The sequence below is a fragment of the Rhinatrema bivittatum genome, chromosome 2, assembly GCF_901001135.1.
Source record: "Rhinatrema bivittatum chromosome 2, aRhiBiv1.1, whole genome shotgun sequence".
NCBI classification, from domain to species: Eukaryota; Metazoa; Chordata; class Amphibia; order Gymnophiona; family Rhinatrematidae; genus Rhinatrema; species Rhinatrema bivittatum.
The window spans coordinates 24,068,462-24,085,527 of record NC_042616.1 but is presented as its reverse complement, the minus strand read 5'-3'; positions in this window follow the sequence as shown (position 1 = coordinate 24,085,527).

The window sequence follows — 17,066 nt, the reverse complement described above, 5'->3', positions numbered from 1 at the left end:
TTCGGGGACACGGACAATTCAGATGAGGACTCAGAACCCCTGAAGGAAGGGGAACTCCCTCCGGGGACAGAACTCCATCGAATCATGAGACGCTTCTTCACCCAGGACGAGCTTCCAGACCTGGTCATACATAGCTTAAAAGAGCTTGCTATCCCGGGCACACGTGCCTCGGGGGAACCTAAGCCGAACCCACTTTTGGAGGGACTTCGTCAGACCTCCCGCCATTTCCCACTATTACAAGTCGTCCAGCAACTAATTGACCTGGAATGGGAGGCCCCAGAAACTACATTCAAAGGGGGCCAGGCTCTGGCAGCCATGTACCCTCTGGACCCTGCCATCAAAGATCGCCTGGCATGTCCAAAAGTGGATGCCATGGTCTGCGTGGTCTCGAAGTGCACTACTAGCCCGGTGGAGGTAGGAGCAGTACTCAAGGATGCTCAAGACAGACGCCTGGAATCCATCCTCAAACAGTCCTTTGACGTCTCCGCTATGTCTTTTATGGACCGCGGCCTGCTGTGCCATGGTGACAGCCTTCCTGCTGGCAGTCTGTTCAGCCCGTCGTATCTCCGAGCTACAAGCACTGTCCTGCCAGGAGCCGTTCCTCAGACTCACCCTGGGAACCATCCAGTTACGCACAGATCCGTCGTTCCTTCCCCAAGTGGTGTCTCACTTCCAGCTCAACCAAACCATCTCGCTACCATCACCAGATGAGCATAAGAATAAGGAAGAGGCTCGAAGTCTACGACATCTCAATGTCGGCAGGCTCCTATCCAGATACCTGGAAAGGTTGGAATCCGTACGAAACACGTCCTTCACAGCAGGAAGAAGCAAGGGGAAGTGGCCTCGCGAGCAACCATCACCCGCTGGATCAAAGAAGTCATCAAGGGGGCCTACATAGAAGCAGGCAAGCCACCGCCTTTACAGGTCAAGGCCCATTCTACCAGAGCCCAGGCAGTGTCCTGGGCGGAAACCTAGATGCTGTCACCCGCCGAGATCTGCAGGGTGGCGACATGGTCCTCCATCCACACCTTCTCCAGGTTTTACCGTCTGGACGTTCAGGCTCGAGAGGACACAGCATTTGCGAGGGCGGTACTAAGTGGGTCACGGGCAGCCTCCCACCCGGTTCGGGAGTAGCTTTTATACATCCCATTGGTCCTGAGTCCATCTGGCTACACGCTAGGAAATGGAGAAATTACTTACCTGATAATTTCATTTTCCTTAGTGTAGACAGATGGATTCAGCATCCCACCCACGGCTGCCGTTACTCATGGGATTCTCGGAGGACATCCCCGGGAGCGAGTGATTCAGGGGTAAGCCATGCTTTCCTTCATCTAGGACACCATCCTACCGCGTGTCGACATTTCTCGGTTGAGGGCACTGGCGGTCTCCAGCTATAGCCAATTCAACCAGTTCAAATTAATTAAGTTAACCAAGTTATAAAGTTAATCAAATTATTCAGCCATACATATATCCACAATGCTTTTCGAGAAGAATACGGAAGAGTTGCACTTCCTACAGGGGTATATGTACTAGGGCTGACGTCAGATTGAAATCTGATCCGTCTCCAACTGCTATCAGGAGTACACTATACCCATTGGTCCTGAGTCCATCTGTCTACACTAAGGAAAACAAAATTATCAGGTAAGTCATTTCTCAATTGATTCTATCTGCAGCCTCGCACCAGGTTTCGAATTGCACCCTACCCTGAGATAACTCTGCCCCTATAGCTTCTTTCCCAATAAAATGAATTATTTGGTAGTATGGATAAGGATGGGCCTGTTGAATCTGAAACGTGTCCCTTAACTGGTCATAAGGTAGTAAACCATAGCTGACCCAAAATGGTACGGCTATTAATTTTCCAATCACGGTAAATCGCACTATCCCAACCCGGCGTGAAGTTCTTATTGTAAAAAAGATGGGTATTATGGAAGTAGCATCTCTTGCCGATAATGTTGTTTCCACTGCACCCAGACCTGTAATGTAGTTTGTAAGGTCCAATAAAACAAATCGGAAGGCAGTCCCACGTAGCCAAGGCAAAAAACAACAAAGGGAGAACCTTGCCCCGCCAAAATAGTTATGAAGCTGCAGGATATGATGTAACCAATCCCACCGCTATAGTGATACCTTCTTATGAATCTTTATTGTATGATTTACAGATTGGGTGCAGCATCCCTAAGCAACATTTCAGATGGCTGTGTATTCGATCTAGTTGGGCAAAACAAGGCATAACTGTATTGGGGGGAATCATTGATTCTGACTGCCGTGGTCCCCTATATGTACTGTATCACAACTTGACGAATAAAGAAATTTACGTTCCTGCCCAAACCAAAATGGTACAATTGATTATTATTCCCTATGTAACAGACCAAATGGTGTGGGGAATTCCCAATTCCACTCCCCGAGGACAAGGTGCCTTTGGAAGCACCTCCAATCCAAGTAAACTAAATCCAGGAGCTAAAATATGGATCTTCACACCTCATAGAGAACCTAGGAAAGGTGAAATTTTAGCTGTTGGCAAAGATGCAGTACTGACTGTACTACCAGAAGGAGATGAACATTGGATACAGGTACCCAGTATCCGATGTAAACTAAGGGAATAACTAATGATGTGTTATATGTTCTCTCGCTACAGATTGGCTTGCACCTCCTGTTTATGGCGATCAACCTCTTTGCCATCATTGGTATGGTGCACACGCTATATCAGCCTGTAGAAGTAACCTCCGGATGGGGGTCTATCAAGTGGAAGAACAGCACTTCCTCTCGGACGCTGGATAATTTCACATGTAAAGCATATGATGCTTGTGTGGTTTGGAACATCACCACAACTGCAAAAGTAGTGAAAGCAAAGACAACACAGGACAAAATCACTAGATTACTCGTCAAGTACCACATCGGGGGATCAGTTTTCTATAGCCAGTTACACCGCCATACAGTGTCGTAACTATTCGGCTCCTTGTCTACAATATATATACCCGAGCTATGTGGAAGGAGAAGATATGCAATTCCACCCCAATCCAATCACTCAATATGACACTTACTAGTATTAATGACTGGGTGCTAGTATGTGAAAATGCTACTGTAATTACAAATCGGACCCGCTTTGGGTACTTTTGGACGATGTTACCTATAAAAGAAGTTACTAGTCATTCCCAGCTGGTGGTCCGATTCCCCGAGACATGCATTCCTTTTATACCATATGTTACAAAACATGTGTTGAAATTTAACATAACATTTCCTCAGTGACCCAAACTTACACGATATAAACGAGCATGGTATGATACACTATTGGGAGGACTGGGTACAGGAATGGGAGCATTAAATACTATGGACATAGAGGTATTAGTGAACAGAATTGCCACGGCCGGAGGGGATACAGGCCGAATCACGTTTTATAACGCCTCCAATACATTAACAGATACTGTATGTAAATTTACATCACTTCCTTTCCCAGTATATCTTCCTGAAAAAGGAAGTGTGCTAATACAAGTTTTGCATACTAACAACTGGATACGGACCACCAATAATCACACTATTGACAATACGATATGTACCACCACACTAATGGGATTGGCTTGCCCTTTAATGTATTCCACATTACCCGATGATTGCTCATTGCAGCAACCTTTGGCACACTGTAGTCTAATATTACCTGATAAAGTTTCATAATTCCATGCCCTGAAACTGTATGTGTATATAATTTGACTTTTACAGGATGCCTGTATAAGGTTACTTGGTTTACTTTTGGTTCTCGACAATATTATTTACCACCAATGGACATCGCTGATGCGCAATTGGGGGTAAAGTTGGACTTATCATTCTTTAAGACACCATTGTTGGATTTGACTAAACTGCAAAAGGAATTGAATACCTCAGATTCATTGAAACAGACCCTGAGACGTGGACATTGCTGTAACTGGTGCCCTGCTTCGAGTGGACTTTGCCAAGGAACACCTACTACATTTACAACAACAATTGATAAAAGACACCTCTCATTCTTGGTGGGATGTGTTTTTCGGACGTTCCTCTACTGCCACAATGACTGAATTTGATTTTTCATCTTATCCTTATTGTAATGTGTGTATGCCTCCTGTGCCTAGTGTGTACATGTTATCTTACCTATCGAGTGCATAAAATAGCACGTCAAAGTAAATATACCACTACAGTGGCTTCGTATGCAGTGGTGCCTGCATTGGAGAATGATTGATCAAAGGTGGAGTGTAGGATAAACATGTTCTTGTTAAACAGGTTGTGCAGCTCAGCTTTCTGGCGCCCTGTCAGGAATACAGCGGTCTGATCAGCCGCCTACATGCCAGGGACAGGATGAGTCCGACTGGGTAGTAGCAACTGTTGATACATAACATGGGGGGATAGTGATCAATCATTTCTCTCTCTCTCGCACGCACACTTACGGCACGGTATAAAAGAGCAGGACTTTCCAGTGTCCGGCAGGAGTAGGAGATATTGCCTCTATAAACGTATAGCGTGCTGGACACTGAAAACCCGCTTCTCACCTTTGCTGACCTGACGACTCCTCGATACAAGGCTGATGACACGAAGGATGCTGGATGGCGTATGCAATCATGTGGTATGTAAATAACTTTCTGTAAATAACGTCTATTACCATGATGTCACATTAATAAATGATGTCATAGATATTGTGTCAGAGTACCTTACTCTCTCATTCCCAACAACCACACCGTTCCCGATTGGTGAACAACACATTTACAGACTGCAGTAGTGTGTTCATGAGTGAGTTAGCGAGCATGCTAAAAGACTATTGTTTTTTGGCGGGGTTTCTTTTCTTAAATAACATCACGAGAATGAAATTTAAATACCCCAGTTGTTTACACTCGCGAAATTCCCTATGCTATGCGTTGCAGTTAAAACTTCACATATTTTTTAGTCAGTGTTTTCAATATTTATTTATTCAGAATTGACTTCCATTGTTCCCTGCTGTTTTAAAACAGTTTTTCTAACATGAAAATGCTCTCACATCAGCCATCGGAGAGGAGTATGCAAACATTGAATTTTTCCTGTCAGCTCCACCTCTATATAGTAGCCCCGTCAAACTTATACCTTTAATCTTCACATAGTTTTTTTTTTGTTTTTTTTTAATATTTTATTGCTCAATTTTGCATCAATACAAAATATATAACATGTTTACATAGCAATTTGCATGTAACTAACATCAGATAACACCTGTATGTATAAAGCAATAAAAACATATTAAAGCATCAAATATCAATTAATAGTACTGTGTTTTGTGATATAAATTACTAAACACCGGAATGCTCAGTACCAAAATAGGAACCTTTATCCCTCCCCTCCCCCCCATCGGCTAATAATATATAGGTGATAATATAGAGGTGATATTTAACCGCCAGCGAATAGATCCTAAGGTATACTAGAACAAGGTAAAGTGTACATTAATCTAAGTCTCCTGAGTGGTTGGTGAAAATAAAGAGGCAACAGATATCACAATCTCTTGACAGTTCACACAGCAGCATTTAAACCTTGACAAAACTTCCCAACCCCTTCCTCCACTCATATGCCAAACACTCCTAAAACTGCCCACTGTGTGTCGAATATGAGCCGTAATTTCTGTAAGCCTGTAAATTTGTTCCACTTTGCTTTGAACTTCCCTAGCGTAGTGACCTGAGGGGATTTCCATCTTCTAGCGATTTCTATTCTAGTCGCCGAAAATATATAATTGACCATAGTATCGGGTTGGTCCTTCCCCAGAGACAAGGGAAACCCCAGCAAAGCTTGTTGAGGTATATGGAGCTGGTAAATCTGAGTCAACCAGGTTTCCAATTGAGACCACAATGGGTGCAATGCTGTACATTCCCACCACATATGGAAAAAACTACCAGTGGCCGAGCATCCCCTCCAACATTGCTTAGGAAATGAAGGATACATGCGATGTAACCTCTCTGGAGAATAATACCATCGCAACACCATCTTCCAAGCATTTTCAACTATATGTGATGCTATTAAACCCTTGCCCGTTTGAGAAAAGAGCGCCTCCCATGCCCCCTGCTCAAAGGTGCGATGTAAGTCTGCTTCCCAGGCTTTAACATAAGTGGGTTTCTGGAAGCTTTCCCTACCCAGAAAAGCATATACATTCGATAGTAATTTAGTCGTTTGATGTGTATTCAAGCACAAACGTTCAAAGTCAGATTTCCCTTGCACTAAATGCCCCCTGTAAATGGTGAAACTGAGCAAAATGACGTAGCTGTAGATATAGATAGACATCAGAGGCCGCTAAATCAAATTTTTGTTGTAACTCCCGGAAGCTTAATAAATTCTGTGCTCCCCATAGCTGCCCCCAATATTGAATTCCCTTCTTAGCCCATCCTTGAAAGGCCTGACTTTCGAAACATGGAGTAAATAGGGAATTAGCATACAAATATGTGCTATGATGAAATTCCTGATTTCCTACCAACCAAGATTTCTTAGATTCCCATAGCTGTAAAGGGAGTAGCATTGAGGGTGGTAGAATATCTCGGGGCTGAAGAACCCAAGTCTTTTTGGGCTGCCAGAGAAGGCTACACAACGGTACGGAAGCCAGTAATTGTTGACTAAACACTATCCAGGGCTTCTGTAAGAAGCTCCTATGCCAATCTACCAGCGTCTTAAATCTAGCAGCTGTATAATATCTTTCTAAATTAGGTATACCCAATCCACCCTGGGATTTATTTCTGTAGAGAATCTTACGAGCCACTCTAGGTCTGCGGCCCCCCCCAAATATAGAATAACAGGCGTTTCTGCCAAATAATGAGGCTTTGCTTAGGTATGGCTAAGGGAAGCGTTTGAAACAAATACAAAAATTTGGGCAAAATCATCATTTTCACGGCAGCTATGCGCCCAAACCAAGAAATCCTGTATCGATGCCACTCTTCCAAATCTTTAGTTATCTGGGCTCATAATTTATCATAATTGAGCTTGGTCATATCCTGTGTAGCGCTGATATATACTCCCAAATATTTAAGGCTAGAGGGTGCCCATCAAAATCTAAATTTCCCCCTCAAGGACTGCTCCATGTCGGCTGTGACATTTACATTAAGCAGCTCTGATTTTTCCCAGTTGATTCGAAATCCAGAAACATTGCCAAAAGCCTTAAGAGTTTGGGAAACTAGTGGAAGTGATTGCTCCGGTTCAGTAACCAAGAGCAAAATATCGTCCGCAAAAAGTGATATCTTTGTGGAGAAAGCGCCCACCTGTACCCCAGAAATTCCCGGATTCTTCCGAATTTTATTGGCCAAAGGTTCTAAGAAAATAGCAAATAACAATGGTGACAGGGGGCAACCCTGCCTTGTGCCTCTCTGAACCTGAAAGGTGGACGAATACCCCCCATTAACCTTTACACATGCCAAGGGATTCTGGTAAAGTCGATGAAGCCACTGTAAAACGTTTGGCCCAAAATTCAAGCGTTGTAATAAAGTAAATAAATAGGGCCAATGAACTACATCAAAGGCTTTCTCGGCATCAACCGAGAGAGCCACTGCTGGTATCCTACGTTGTTTTACCCACCAAATCATATCCAGTATTTTATGCATGTTATCACTGGCCTGCCTACCCGGAATAAAGCCAGCCTGGTCTGGATGAATAAGCTGGGACAAGAACCCATTTAGCCGATTTCCTAATATCTTGGCAAGGATCTTCAAATCAATATTAATGAGAGATATCGGTCTATAAGACCCGCATACCGTAGGATCCCTGCCAGGTTTAGCCAAAATTGTTATGCCGGCCGTATTAGCCGATGGTGAGAGTGACTGTCCTTCCCTCAAGGACTTGAAAAATTTAGCCAAAATAGGGGCAAGCTGTGGAGCAAACTGCTTATAGAACCTCCCCGTAAACCCATCCAGACCAGGTGATTTTCCAGGTTTGAGGTTTTGAATAACCTTTTGAATTTCAAGTTCAGAGATATCCTTATCCAGGATAAACTGCTGCGAAGGCTCTAAGGCGATCAGGTCTGTATTCTCTAGATATTCTTCTATGTCACTCTGTGTTATCTGACCATTAGCAGAGTACAATTCAGAGTAAAATTGCTGGAAGCGCTGCCTGATCTCCGTGCCAGTGAATAACATGGTGCCCTCTTGACTTTTAATTTTAACAATGGTCGCCTGATCCTGTCGGCGTTTCAATTTCTCTATCCCTAGAAAGAAGAAAAGGGGTGGAGGTATCCTTCTAGCAGCCAAAAAAGAGCTAAAAATCACTCAATTCCCAATTAACTCCCCGTCAAAAATAGAAACAGGCCTATTCAAATCTGACAGTCTGCAAATCCTTCTAATCTATGCTCCTCCAGGCCTTTTGGAATCCGATGCATCACCCATTCTAGAATTAACAACAACATACCTAAATCTGGAGCATCCCACTATAATATTGGGAGATTTTAACTTACACGTCGACGACCCCATTCTCTCAACCAATTGCGAATCCTTCCTAACCGCCATGTCGGCCATAGGGTTCAAGCAGATCATAAACAAACCTACCCACAGAGCAGGTCACACCCTGGACCTAATATTTGTAAACTCTAGCATCTCTCACTCAATTCCATCCAAATGCCAACCTGTTCCCTGGTCTGACCATACTTTAATATCTTCCGCCTTTTTGCTAGAACAAATAAGCAAAAAATCTGTCCCACAACCTGAATTCATATACAGGAAATCTTGCACATCCGAGGAATTACACAATCATCTTGGCCCAGAACTCACACTCATAGACATCTCTTCACCCAACTCAGCCCTCCACTCTTGGTCCATGATAACAGAAACAGCAGCCAACAATCTCTGTCCTCTGGCAACAAAAAAACTCGAACACAACTCCTCCAAAAGACAACCTTGGTTTAAAGAAGAACTTCAAAAACTGAAACACTCCCTCAGACAGAAGGAAAGCAAATGGCGGAAAACACCAACACAGACATCCCTCTCTGCTTACAAACTCGCACTCCACCAATACAAAAGCGCTACATTAAAAACAAAAAGGGACTTCTTTGCACAGAAGATCCACCATATTATCTTTGACTCCAAAGCCCTCTTTGCCTATGTATCTAATTTAACGCAAACCATGACTCCTGACATCCCTGCCAACCTAGCACAAGAAAAAGCAGAGGAGTTGGCCCTCTTCTTTAGCAACAAAATCTCCAACCTAATAACACAGCTGAGAACCAACACTTCAACGCCATCCAACACATACTTCCACCACAACAAAGACATTACTCTACAATCCTTCGAACCCATCACTACTTCTGAGATACTCTCTATACTGAAGAAAATGAAACCTTCATCTCATCCTTTAGACCACATCCCATCCAAACTTCTCCTGCTAATACCAGACACAATCTCCAATGCTCTGACAGACATTATTAACTGTTCCCTAGCACAAGGAATCTACCCGGATGACCTGAAAATTGCATCCATCAAACCGCTCTTAAAAAAACCCAACTTAAATCCTAATGATCCTACCAATTTCCGTCCTATATCCAATCTCCCTTTCATAGCTAAGGTAATGGAAAAATTAGTTAACTCCAGACTCTCAGACTACCTCGAAGAACATAAAATTCTGTTCCCATCTCAATATGGCTTCAGAAAAGCTTTAAGTACTGAATCACTACTAATCTCCCTGACCGACTACATCATCATGGGTCTGGACAAAGGTCACACTTATTTACTGATCCTCCTGGACCTCTCAGCCGCCTTTGATATGGTTAATCACTCCACCCTACTAATTCAATTAGCAAACATCGGAATAACAGGAACAGCACTATCATGGTTCAAATCGTTCTTAGGGAACAGAAAATACAAAGTCAAAATTCACAACAAAGAATCTCAACACTACTCTTCATCTACGGGAGTTCCACAGGGCTCCTCCCTTTCACCAACGCTCTTTAATATCTACCTGCTCCCTCTTTGCCAACTGCTAACCAACTTAAACCTTAAACACTTTCTGTATGCAGATGACGTCCAGATAGTCATCCCCGTCAAGGAATCATACACCAAAACTCTAGAATTCTGGGAAACTTGTCTCCAAAAAATTGATGGACTCCTCTCAAACCTTAATCTAATACTAAACTCTTCAAAAAGCGAACTCCTCCTAATTTCATCTGAAAACAGTAACATCGACACAAATCTTCCACCCAATTTACAAACTCCACAAGTAAGAAACTTGGGAGCTATCATGGATAACAGGTTAAACCTAAAAGCATTCATAAATCAAACTACTAAGGACTGCTTCTATAAAATCCAAGTCTTAAAAAGAATAAGACCACTCTTCCATTTTCATGACTACAGAACTATTCTACAATCAATAATTTTTGCTAAACTAGATTACTGCAACTCTTTGCTATTAGGTCTTCCATCATCTCACACCAAACCCCTTCAGATGGTCCAAAACACGGCTGCGAGAATATTAACTAACACACGGAGAAGAGACCACATATCACCAATCCTCAAAGACCTGCACTGGCTGCCAATTCACTACAGAATCATATATAAGTCCATAACCATTATTTACAAAGCCATACATCAACACTCTCAGATCAACCTTCAAATTCCTCTCAAAAAATTCACGTCCAAAAGACCAATCAGAGAATCCTATAGAGAAACCCTACAAGTACCACACTCCAAAACCATGCGGCACATAACCGCCAGAGACAGGGCTTTCTCCACTGCAGGACCAACACTGTGGAACTCCATCCCACCAGATTTGCGACAGGAACCCTGCCTTCCCACATTTAGGAAGAGACTCAAAACGTGGCTATTCATGAAAGCCTTTCCTGAACTAAACTGAACTTATTCCATCTTTAACTAGTCGCTCAGACTTTGCCTTAATCATGGTAATTAATATCCCTACCACATAAGGGCAATTCATCAACGCTATAAGCACATTGACTGGCATATATGTTCTATATTTAAACCCCTGCTTCTTTTCTCTGATCCAAGTTATATTACTCCCTTGTTTTATTGTAACTGCATTCCTTAGCCTTCTCTTGTTTAATGTTTTTTACTACTATTACTATTATTATTATTATTATTACTTAGATCAATGTTATTTTTTGCCTTTTGTTCCCTATCTACTTGTTAATTGTAAACCGACATGATGCGATATTTATCGTGAATGCCGGTATAGAAAAACTTAAAATAAAATAAATAAAATAAATAAATCTTATTCTATCCTTAGGAATTTAAAGGCTGGTCTGTTTAGTTTTTCTAATTTATGATGTATTTGCTTCATTATTTTATTGATTTTGTTAACTAAATTAATTGTTCTTTTAGTATTATTTTTAGTCATTTTTATTGTGTCTTTTTGTAAACCGTTGTGATGGCTCGTTCCAAACGACGGTAAAAAAAAGTTTATAAATAAAAATAAATAAATTATAAAATAGACCAGTGAGCCTGACTTCAGTGCAGGGAAAAATAGTGGAAACTATTCTAGAAGATCAAAATCGTAGAGCATATAGAAAGACATGGTTTAATGGGACACAGTCAACATGGATCTACTCAAGGGAAGTCTTGCCTAACAAATATGCTTCATTTTTTTGAAGGGGTTAATAAAAATGTGAATAAAGGTGAACCGGTAGATGTAGAGTATTTGGATTTTCAGAAGGCGTCTGACAAAGTCCCTCATGAGAGGCTTCTAAGAAAACTAAAAAGTCATGGGATAGGAGGCGATGTCCTTTCATGGATTACAAACTGGTTAAAAGACAGGAAACAGAGAATAGGATTAAATGGTCAATTTTCTCAGTGGAAAAAGGTAACAGTGGAGTGCCCCAGGTATCTGTGACCGGTACTTCTCAATATATTTATAAATGATCTGGAAAGGAATACAACGAGTGAGATTATTAAATTTGCAGATGATATAAAATTATTCAGAGTAGTTAAGTCACAAGCGGATTGTGATACATTACAGGAGGACCTTGCAAGACTGGAAGACTGGGCATCCAAATGGCAGATGAAATTTAATGTGGACAAGTGCAAAGTGTTGCATATAGGGAAAAATAAGCCCTTGCTGTACTTACACGATGTTAGGTTCCATATTAAGAGTTACCACCCAGGAAAAAGATCTAGGCATCATAGTGGATAATACTTTGAAAATGTCAGCTCAGTGTGCTGCAGCAGTCAAAAAAGCAAACAATGTTAGGAATTATTAGAAAGGGAATGGTTAATAAAACGGAAAATGTCATAATCCCTCTATTTTGCTCCATGGTGAGACCGCACCTTGAATACTGTGTACAATTCTGGTCGCCGCATCTCAAAAAAGATATAGTTGCAATGGGGAAGGTACAGAGAAGGGCAACCAAAATGATAAAGGGGGTGGGACAGCTCCCCTATTAGGAAAGGCTGAAGAGATTAGGGCTGTTCAGCTTGGAGAAGAGACAGCTGAGGGGGGACATAATAGATCTTTAAGATCATGAGAGGTCTTGAACGAGTAGATGTGAAGCGGTTATTTATACTTTTGGATAATAGAAGGACTAGGGGGACATTCCATGAAGTTAGCAAGTAGCACATTTAAGAATAATCGGAGAAAGTTCTTTTTTACTCAACGCACAATTATGCTCTGGAATTTGTTGCCAGAGGATGTGGTTAGAGCAGTTAGTGTAGCTGGGCTTAAAAAAGGTTAGGATAAGTTCTTGGAGGAGAAGTCCATTAACTGCTATTAATCAAGTTTACTTAGGGAACAGCCACTGCTATTAATTGCAACAGTATCATGGGATTTTCTTGGTGTTTGGGTACTTGCCAGGTTCTTGGGGCCTGGTTTGGCCACTGTTGGAAACAGGATGCTGGGCTTGATGGACCCTTGGTCTGACCCAGTATGGCATGTTCTTATGTTCTTATGTGTTGGGGGAGGGGGAGGGGGAAGGGGAGGAGCTGGGCACCAATGAATGCGCATAGGGAGAAGCTTGTAGATGGCTATATGCAATACATGGCGCAGACTGAGAGGATGCCGGTCTGGGAGTGGCCAAATGGAGGTCTGCAAGGACGGCCAGAGGAGGGATGAGGCGGCAGCATACGGCACAGAGCGGCAGTGGCCACAGTGGCTTTCACAGAGCGGAAGGCTGAAGGGCTACCGCCTCAAGCAAACGGAGGGGTGGGTAACAGCAGGTAGTCTTGCCGGTGGGGGCATAGACCAACTTTATTGGAAGGTGAAGGTTAAGCTTGCTCAAAGTATTTCTGGTTGTTGATGTTTTAAGTTAATGTTTGTACGGCTGTGGCCGTTTCTTCCACTCAATAAAGGAGCATTATTTACCTTGTATTGCATCTTTGGGGTCAGGGGTGCAGAGGGGAGTGGGATGCCCGGAAGCTACGGCTTGCATAAGTTAAGGCTTGTTGACAGTTCCTTCTGTTAGGTTTTGTGTGCGATTGTGAGCCCTTGGCCTGAGGCGAGAGATGATACCACCCACAGGGTGGAACCCCACTGATCCTCACCGGCAGGAGGCAAGGTCTGGCAGCTAGATACGTAGTACAGCAATAAGTGGAGAGCGAGAGACGGCGCCTGGATGGGCTTGTAAGGGTTCTTGAGTCTCCCAAGTATGCTAAGGCACAGCCCCGCAGAGCGGGGGATGTGCTGGCAATCAGTCACAAATGGTGCTAAGGCTGTAGTGCAGTGTGCACCACGGAGGGGGTCCTCTGTAGAGTAGTCACGGCAATGATTCGCAACACGGGATACACTGGGTGAGGTCCTCTGTAGAGTACCACGGCAAGGATCCGTAGAACAAGGTACTCACTCAAGGAGAGTCTCCGGTAGAACAGCAGGCGTCTGAGGCGTAGGCCCTCCGAGGAGCAGATAGCCAAAGACAGCAAGAGGGCCCCCGAGGAGCGGGTATCCAGATAGTCTCACGCCAATGGAGCAGGAACCGGAGGAGACGTCCAAAGTGGTAGTAGCGGATTCAGCAATGAGGGAACTCGTTGCCAAGTCGTTGAAGGTCAGGACCAGCGGGCTTAAGAGGCTGAGATTGATGATGTCATCCGAGGGGGACGCACCTGAGGTTCCCGCCATGATGTGCTTAAAGCTGGCCCAGAAGCGCGCACGCCTAAGTGACTCCAAGGGTAAGATGGCTGTCGGCAGCGTCCTCGGTGCCCTGGGAGGTCCGAGAACGGAGACAGGAGGGTCGGAGGTAACTAGCGGATGCTGCAACTCTACCCAAATGAGACAGAGAAGTGAAACAGGAGGTGAACAACAGTGGTCGCAGCCGTCTGCGACCAACGGGTGTAAAACCTTCAGTTTGAACTATACATTTGAGCAAGTGAGAGAGTGAGCCATTCCAGTTGCTGGACCTAAACCGTGGAATTCTCTGCCCATAGAATTCAGGCTGCAAAAAACGTTTCTGTTTTTAAGAAATGACTGAAGGCTTGGCTTTTTAAACTAGCCTACGAGAATGTTTAAGATAAGGCAGTTTTTTCTACTCTGACCGGCAGGATACTTCGGAGTCTGGACCTTGAGTGAGATTTCTTTTTTATTTGTAATGTTTTTTTTATCTTACTTAATTTCATACTATTTTACTTTTGCAATGCTTGTTTTTATTTTTTATGTTATTTTTCATGTATTTTATGATTTTATGTACCTGTTATTTCGTTTGTTTATTTTTTTATTTTGTAAACCGTTATGATTGAGTACAGAGCAATGGGATATAAATGCAATAAATAAATAAATATAAATAGTTTATGCCCTTCATTTTTCAACCACCTCTTTGGAGATCCCGTTGCACTCCCCTTTCCTCTTACTTTTACTAACAAAGATTTTTTTGCTATTATTCTAATGCCTTTTGGTTTAGCCAACTGTTCTTCCACCTCACCCACCTCCTCCTCAAGATCCAAATTCAGTAATTTTGAAATCCAGGACTTAGAGGTTTGCATGATGCCTCTTGCTTTTTGACTGTTACAGCAAACATAAAATTTGGATTTGTTTTTACCCCAACTTTCTAGTAGAAAATACTGCCCAAAGAAGCTTTCACCCTCTTATGATCGCTGGTATGTAGGTGGGCTCCCACCCAGACCTAAGCGCCAGGTCCCAGTATCTCCTCTTCCCTTGTAGCTTCCATGACTTAGGGAATAGCCACTGCTATTACTGGCATCAGTAGCATGGGATCTTCTTAGTGTTTGGGTACTTGCCAGGTTCTTGTGGCCTGGTTTGGCCTCTGTTGGAAACAGGATGCTGGGCTCGATGGACCCTTGGTCTGACCCAGTATGGCATGCTCTTATGTTCTTAATCGCTAATTGTCTGAGCAGAGCCACTGGAAGGGAGTCCACAATTAATTTTACCTCCCACCGACCCTGCAGAAAAAAATACCCCAATCCACATCTAGCAGGTTAAAATCTCCCACTAACACACTTCAGTCCCACTTTTTTTGGATGTTTTTGTCCAAATCTCTGTCCGGTTAATCTGTCGGACCACACCGCTGTGGATGGAAATGCCATCACCCCTTTTCAAGATGGTCCACAATGCCTCCTCCTTTTACGCCCTGCATGTCAATATATATATGAGCTCCATATTTACATACAGGCCGATACAGTACAGTGCGCTCCGATGGAGCGCACTGTTAACCTGCTCTTGGACGCGTGTTTTCCCTTACCCCTTATTCAGTAAGGGGCGGAAAACGCGTGTCCAACCTGCAGCACCTAATAGCGCCCTCAACATACAAATGCATGTTGATGGCCCTATTAGGTATGCGCGCGGGATACAGACAGTAAAATGTGCAGCCAAGCCGCACGTTTTGCTTTCAGAAATTAGCGCCTACCCAAAGGTAGGCGCTAGTTTCTGCCGGCACCGGGAAAGTGCACAGAAAAGCAGTAAAAACTGCTTTTCTGTGCACCCTCCGACTTAATATCATGGCGATATTTGTTAATACTGAATCGTGCGCACCGGCGAGAGCAGGCGCTCGTCCGCTCTCCCGCGGACTTTACTGAATTGGCCTGATAATGAGCTACTAGCTCCCCTTTTCTGCCAGTCCTATCTTTCCTAAACACATTTTTGAAGATTGATCAACTACACCATCTAAAATTCTGGGGCGGTGCACAATAAAAACACACACATAACATGAAGTATCATCACACATTAAAACACAATACGTACACGTAAACCGATACGATGTGCAAACGGTTGTCGGTATATAAAATTCTCTAAATAAATAAAATAAATATACAGAGGCATATGGCCACTGCAGCCACAGTTCAGATTAAAGTTCCAGTCAAATAGTGAAGCACAGCACAATCTCCTCCGGGGTGTTGATTTATTCCAAATCCTATGCCTCTCTAAAGAGCTTTCAATTTCTTCCCGAGACCCGTGACGGTCACTTTCAAAACGGGCGGGCACACGTGTACAAGTGTGCGTCGGCGCGAGCCCAGCGGCATGGCGATTCTATAACGCACACGCATGTGATATGAACTAGCCTTGGGGGGGGGGCGCGTGTATGAATGCGCCCGATTTTAGACGCGGGCATGCACAGCCGTGCAAACTCGGGTGTGTGCCTCGCAAGCAGGGGAATTTTATAATGGGTGCGTGTTCTGCCCCCATTAACTGTGAGCAGATTTGTTGTGTTTTATTCTCAGCATAATATGAAAGTGCTGTTGTAGAGTGGGGGGGGACTGAGTAAAAGTATTAAAAGAAAAAAAGGGGGGGTTCATAGATGTGAAGTACAAATTTTTTCAAAATAAAAATGTTTTTGTATTGACTATTTTTTTTATAGTGGCTCCTTCCAACGAGCGAGGTTCTCATCTCACTTCAGAACAGTGCTCCAGGCACTAGGTTTTTTTTTTTTAAGCACAGACTACTGCAATGCACTTTTAACTAGGACTCCCGAATTCAACATTAAGACCACTTCAAATATTACAAAACACAGCAGCCAGAATCCTGACTGGAAAAAGAAAAAAAAAAAAGGGACCACATAACTGAAACCTTGGCAAAATTACACTGGCTATTTTATTTTATTTTATTTAAAACATTTTATATACCGATTTTCACGGAGAGTATCCGACCAAAACGGTTCACAACTTCAAATTATAAAGATAAAAATAATAATACTAAAGAAAAATAGAAACAAAATAAATAAATAGAAAATAGTAAAGACT